Raw genomic sequence first — 5,975 nt, 5'->3', positions numbered from 1 at the left:
CTCAGAACATGTCTTTGCACCCTCCATTCCTGGCCTTACCTTAAAAAAAAAACTTTATCATTCTACTTTGAATGTTTTTGTTATACCTTTAAAATCAAACAAATTTACCCATTCCACTACAAAATCTTTCAGAACAGTATAGGGACTTTGTTGTGATGGATGGGACTACCTTTTTTAAAAAAAAAAAATGTATGCAAGTGTTTCAGGGGAAAACACCAAAACAATTTCCTCCCTCATTTTCAATCATTTCACATTGGGTCACTTATTCTATACCTGCCACACTCAATAAGATCAGGACTTGGGCAAATGAAATTTGTGAGTAGTCTAGTATTGCTCGAGGGGACTGAATACATATGATTCGAAACAGCATCAAATGCTTACCTACTGAGAGCAGAGTTGTCAAGTCATTTCACATTGGAATCAATAGCAAAATAAATGCTTTGATCAGGACATGCTCTATGAGAGCTCTGGGGGCTGCACTTTATATGTAAATTTTGATGTCTAGTACAGGCAGTGGTTAAAGCCAAGAATTAAAATGATGAGGAAAGATTTCAGGAAGGGAATGGAGGGAAAGTGCTGTAAAGTAAACACATTTTGAAACTTGACCAAATGCCAGATATATAATTCCTAGTAATTTGTGACCTTTAAAACACAGTTTTTATTGCTTAATTTGATTGCAGGAGGGTCGGAAGGAAGGAAGCCACAAGAAGCTTTGTGATGAAATACATACTTTTGTGCCGAGTGGTTGCTGCTCCCAGAGCTCCATTGGCAGAGTAATCCTAACTAAAGGAAACCAGTAGAAGTTACACCAGCCTACTTTAAGACAGCATATGATACCCCTTATGGTGAAAGCAATTTGGGATAGATGTGAGTCTGCCCCTCCCCTCTCCTGTCCACCAGCACACCCTTTTTCAGGAGTTACGCTGGTCCCACTCCAGCCAGCTTCAACTGAAGTGACTGACCACCAGCTAAACTGGTGTATTTCCAGCTGAGGCACTTCAGCTGTCATAGGCCCACCTGAGTCCAGATTCTTCCAGCTCGGCCAGAGATTTGCCTATTTCAAACTTGCTTTGTTGTTGTTTAGTCGTTTAGTCGTGTCCGACTCTTCGTGACCCCATGGACCATAGCACGCCAGGCACTCCTGTCTTGCACTGCCTCCCGCAGTTTGGTCAAGCTCATGTTCGTAGCTTCGAGAACACTGTCCAACCACCTCATCCTCTGTCGTCCCCTTCTCCTAGTGCACTCAATCTTTCCCAACATCAGGGTCTTTTCCAAGGATTCTTCTCTTCTCATGAGGTGGCCAAAGTATTGGAGCCTCAGCTTCACGATCTGTCCTTCCAGTGAGCCAAACTTGCTTATCCTGGCATATTTGGGGTTTGCTTTGCCTGTAGCTTTTTTGGGACACAGGTGGCGCTGTGGGGCTTGCTGATCAGAAGGTCACCGGTACGAATCCCTGCGACGGGGTGAGCTCCCGTTGCTTGGTCCCAGCTCCTGCCAACCTAGCAGTTCGAAAGCACGTCAAAGTGCAAGTAGATAAATAGGTACCACTCCAAGCGGGAAGGTAAACGGCGTTTCCATGTGCTGCTCTGGTTCGCCAGAAGCGGCTTTGTCATACTGGCCACATGACCTGGAAGCTGTACGCTGGCTCCCTCGGCCAATAACGCGAGATGAGCACGCAACCCCAGAGTCGGTTACGACTGGACCTAATGGTCAGGGGTCCCTTTACCTTTACCTTTTGTATGTAGGTTTAAATAGGAAATAACATGGGTTGTATGGGGCCTGGGCACTGTGAGGTGAGCATTATAGCTATCTGTGACAAAAATAATTACCGTTTAAATTTAACAGAAGAAGGCCTCATTCAGCTTCTGCTTTGGGCTATTTGTGGGACTAATGTAACTACATATTTTTCAATGTAACTTGTGTTTAGTGTTTATTTGTAGTTTTAGTATGCCTCTTGAGAAGACTACTGAAATGAGGGTTTTGGTGAACATAGGCACTCATTTCACTGTGGAATAACGACATGAGGAGGATTATCAGCACAGACCCTCCAAGTGTCCCTATTTTCGAGAGACGTCCCTGATTTAGAAAAGCAGGCCTGGTTTCTGATTTGATCCCATAATGTCCCACTTTATGCCCCTGTTTTCACTGAAGAAATGTTGGAGGGTATGGAGTTATCTGACTCCTGAGCTATCTGAATGCAATCCTGTATATGGAAGGTTTTTTTAAAAAAATGTTTTCTTATGTTTTTATATATGTCGGAAGTTGCCCAGAGTAGTTGGGGCAACCCAGTAATACGTGTGGGGTATAAATAGTAAAATTATCATTATGGAATGGGACATCCTTGTTTTCATCAGAGAAATGTTGGAGGGTATGTCAGCATGATCACTCCAATGCAGTTGGGTAATCCAAGAGCAGGCTAGAGCATAAGTGGTATAAAACTAACTCTGAAGCTGACCAAGCACTTGTTAAAGCACATACCCATCTAGTATGTAGCACTGAAGGTGGCTAAGACGCTCTTTGCTTCTTGCATTGCATCGTCTGTGGTCCAGAGATTTAAAATGGTTGTATTTCAGGAGTCCTTTGCACTATGAATGATGTTTTATTTTTTCTTCTCCCTGATGCTTTAATCTTCATTTTTAATCTTGTATATTGTATGTTTTGGGTTGTTGTTTTTACAGCAAGTCACTTTGAGACAAACAGTGAATTAATCAATCAATCAATCATCAAAGAAACATTTTAGATCCATAAAAAATGTTCAAGCTAAAAATCCACTGCCACAGTAATCTTTGCCAAATGTATGGGTATAGTGAATATTTCCTGTCTTCAATCTTCTATAACAATGTACATTGTTTTGGCTTTTAAAAAGCAGAAAAAGTGGCTTCCGGGTTCAGCGCCAGCACCGATCGGCGGGGTTTCGTCTCGTCTCCAAGACAGCCCGTCCCTGCTAGGAGTGGGGAGGGCAGCGAGAGCGACGCTGCGCCCCTTAGAACCTCGGGAAGGGCGTCCCGGGGGCAATTTGCTCGGCACAGCCCCAATCCGGACTCCCCAACTCTTCGGTTAGCTCTAATAAGAGCTCCAGAGCGAGGAGGGTAGAAGTCGCGGGGGCCATTTTGAGCGGCAACGTTATTCTAGCAGGGAGAAGCTTCAAGCCGAAGGCGGAGAGCGCTGGATTCTTCCGAAAATAAAACGATTGGAAAAGACTGTAAGTAACCTCACGATTTGGATTATAAAACAATTTGGATCTGGGAGAGAGGGGAGAAAAGAGGAAGCCACCCCCCCCCACGGCAACAAAAGAGACAGTAAATAGAAACCCAAAGCCATAAACAGAAGATTTGCAATTCAAAAGGATCCCTCAAAGGCATCAAAGAGAATCACCCCTTTGATGCAGGGTGAGAAGGGGAGAGAGACTGTGGTTTATGACTGCCCTGCAGCAAGAGGTAAAGACTGAGAAAAATCTTTCTTTTCCTGGGAGCCGGCAGCCCAGACAACCCAGTGAGTTGATCAGGATTTATGAGTCAATTTTTATTTTACTTTGTATTTCTGGACTTCGTGGAATTTCTTTTTTGGTTTAAATGTTTGTGAAATGTGAGTTCGAACTTTATTGTTAATAAGACTTGAAGAATGCAGCCAGCTTGTTAAAATGGAGTCGAGAAAATAAACTGTGATCATATTCCACCCCACGTGACAAGTTTTGACCTTGGCAGGATTGAATTATGTCAACAAAAAAGTGTTCCCCTGAGTTCCAGCAGTCTGTTTTGACCTTAATGTGGGAAACAAGAATAGAGCTATGTCAAGAGGAGACACGACGGCAAGAGTTACAGCAAAAATTTCAGATGGAGATGGCAGAATATGATTTTTTAGGAGATGAAGCTTTTGACACTGAAAAAGATGAATGTGAGAATGACAATGATGATGACCATGATTTGGAAGGAAAAGATGAAGATGAGGACTGTGATGATTCAACACAAAATGAAGCACACCACGAAAAAAATGATGACTTTACTCTACAAAAAGTTGGATGGAGTGCCCTGCTTTTGAGGGGGGCACGATTGGTATTATTGGAACTCCAGAACGCCCACAGGGAAGAAGGAAAAAATATGCAGAGAAGAGAAGAAATTCAGGGGTCCTGTATGGTGGCCTGGATGGCAAAAGACTGTAAACAGGGGGTGGGGTGAAGGGAAAGTGATGTTGTGACTATATGGATGGATTAACAGGTTTATAACTGGTCTGCTGATTATGGAATTTGCTGGATTGGGGGGGGGTGGAGCCGGTAATCGGGGATGTAAGGTTAAATTGAGAATAGTTATAGTTTTAAAAGTGAATGGATTTTGGAAAATGTGAAAATATGGAGGCTTATAGAGGGAGAAAAAATTAGGCACGGGAAGATAAAATGGGAGTTTGATTTTTCAGTGATTTGAATATTAGATGAAAATGTTAACAATTGATTTATAAGTTGTATAAGATACAAAGGTGTATTTTTATAAAGTAAGAAACTGTTGCAGATGATAAAAAAGGGATGAAAACCGGGGAAGGGGGGGGAGGGGAAGCCCACAAAATATGGTTTTACAATCATGAATGTAAGAAAAATTTTTCTGTTTTGTATTGTTTTTTTTCTCTTTTTTTGCCCTTTCTTTTTTTTCGTTTTTCCTATTTCTATTTTTCTCTTTTTTTGGTATGACAATAGATGGTTGGTTGGATGGCCTCCTGCGTACTGCCCTGGTTTGCTGGAGCTCCCTGGTGGCAGGGGGGGGGGCTTTGGGGTCAGGGGAGGGGGAGGAGGACAGAAATCCAAGCATAAAATGGACCATCTCTGACTGTTCACATACATGGGATACTTCTGTGGCAGGGGAGGACCCATGTGGGCGGGTAGGAAGGAGGTGGAAAAGGTGTTTATGTATGTACCGGTTTTTTTTGTTTTTTTGTATTCTGTAAAATTAATAAAAAGTATGTTTAAAAAAAAATAAAAAGCAGAAAAAGTGGCAAAAAGACATGCTCAGGGATGGTACAGAACATCTGTGCAATATTGTCTTCAATAAAGAAATTCAATTAAAAACTCAGCAATGTTATGCATGAGGTTTATTTTTGTCTAATAGAAATATGGCAGGTTCAAGTGCTAAGATCATCTATCGCCTAAAGGGGGGGGGGGGGCGCTTGTGATTTTAGCATGCCAAGCAGAGTTTAATATGATTGTTTATGGAAATTGTAAGACATTAATTGGAACTTTCTATAATAAGGCTGCCGAGAGAAAAAAAGTTTCATGTTCACAGATCACTTATAAGCAGGGCATTCCTTTGCAGACATTCTACGCTTCTTTTATAAAATTAGTTTCCTGTAGGCTTAGGCAACTGGATCATCTAATTAAAATTTAACATCCCAGTTCCTGGCCTGCATATGTATTTGGTAAAATGATGTGGTGAGTTGTTGTTTTTTAAACAAACAGTTATCTCTGTAGTCAAGCAAATCCTAAGCAGAGGTATTACATTCGATGGAATTCTCTACTAAAACAAAACAAAACAAAACCCTGTTTCTGTGGATGTCATTTCTGATGTAGCCAAAATATCTCCACACACACACACAAGAGTGAGGAATCAGGAGGTTTGATGGAACCTCACAGTACAAAAAAATGTTCCCCAATTGTTGAATCTATTGTATGTGGAAAAGCAGAGAGGGATAACACGGAATAGCTAGAATCTTGAGCACTGTAACAGTTTATTGCAGGCCCCATTTGACCTCTAATATCCTTTGACATAATTTAGCAAGTGTGATCCATGAGTTGAACTGATTTTCCATCTGTGGACTTTCAGTGCAGTCAGCTGTTGCCGGAAGACAGGATTTGCTAACAAGCATTACTCTTAAACTATCCCTAGGGTTATTTTAGATAAAATGTTAATATATCTGTCTTCATTGCCTTAAAAAAACCACAGGAATGTTGCATTTAATGCCTATGTATCTACAGAACAATCTATAGGCCTTAG

This window comes from Zootoca vivipara, chromosome 4, assembly GCF_963506605.1.
Source record: "Zootoca vivipara chromosome 4, rZooViv1.1, whole genome shotgun sequence".
NCBI lineage: Eukaryota > Metazoa > Chordata > Lepidosauria > Squamata > Lacertidae > Zootoca > Zootoca vivipara.
Note: the sequence above shows the minus strand (reverse complement) of the source record.